Here is a 1,330-nt window from a genome sequence, read left to right on the forward strand (position 1 = left end):
ACTACAAGTACCTCGTTATACCATTCGGACTTACGAACGTGCTAGTAACGTTCTAAGCCCTGATTAATCAAGCTATCTAACCCTTTCTCGACAAATTTACAGTATATTATCTCGACGACATACTTATCTTCTCTAAGACGATAGACGAACACCAGAAGTACATAAAAGCAGTGCTAGACGCATTACACGCGTATAAGCTATTAGTCAACAAGGAAAAGAGCAAATTCTATATTAGGAAGACGGTGTTTTTAGGATACGAGATATCCCTAGGACAAATTTAGATAGAACCCTCAAAGATTAAAGCCATCAAAGATTAGCTATAACCAACATTAGTCACAGAAGTACGAAGTTTCATTAGGTTTACAAACTTCTACCGGATATTTATTAGGAATTTTGGAGCGATCACACGACCATTATACAAGCTTACTAAGAAGAACGCTAAGTTCCAATAGGAAAAGCGACACAAGCAAACATTTATATAGATTCGCGACGCCATCACCGAGGATCCAGTGCTAGTACTACCAGACCCTAAGAAGCTATTCGAGGTAGAAACGGACGCTTCAGACTATGCTATCGGAGGACAGTTAGGATAACAAGACGAGCAAGGGAAGCTATATCCTGTAGCCTTCTTTTCAAAGAAGCTCGACGGACTACATCTTAACTATCTAATCTATAACAAGGAACTACTTACGATTGTCAAAGCTTTTAAGGAATGGCGACTATATCTTAGTAGTACGATCGAACTAGTATAAGTATACACAGATCACAAGAATCTACAGTACTTCACGACGACAAAGGAGCTTAACGGACGACAAATACAATAGGTAGAATTCCTCGCAGAATTCAACTTCGAGATCCGCTATAAGAAAGGCAAAGAAAACGTACGAGCGGACGCTTTAAGCCGACGAACGGATCATACGGAAGGACGAACGGAAACAACACCACCGTTGTTCAAGGAACGAATAGACGGAACGCTACATCACGAAACGCAGACACCCGTGGAAGATAATCCACTCGACTCGTTCCGAGAATGTTACGTAATCTTTCGAGAAGAAAGGACTAACGAGGTATAATATCAAGCAGCACCTAGACCAGTGGTACCTAGCAAAGTGGAAGAAAAAGATGGGAAACTCTGGTACCAAGGCAAAGCGTATATCCACGATAAAGACTAATAGCTACGAATGATTCGAGAACTCTACAAATCAAAACTCGGAGGACACAAAGGAGTCACGAAGACTATCGTATAAGTCAGGAAACACTACGACTTTCTATAATTGATAGCACAAATCAAGGAAGTCATACGGAGCTACGATATCTATAATCGAAGCAA

This window comes from Thermothelomyces heterothallicus (genome assembly GCF_042370625.1).
Source record: "Thermothelomyces heterothallicus CBS 202.75 unplaced genomic scaffold P884_scaffold_8, whole genome shotgun sequence".
Taxonomy (NCBI): Eukaryota; Fungi; Ascomycota; class Sordariomycetes; order Sordariales; family Chaetomiaceae; genus Thermothelomyces; species Thermothelomyces heterothallicus.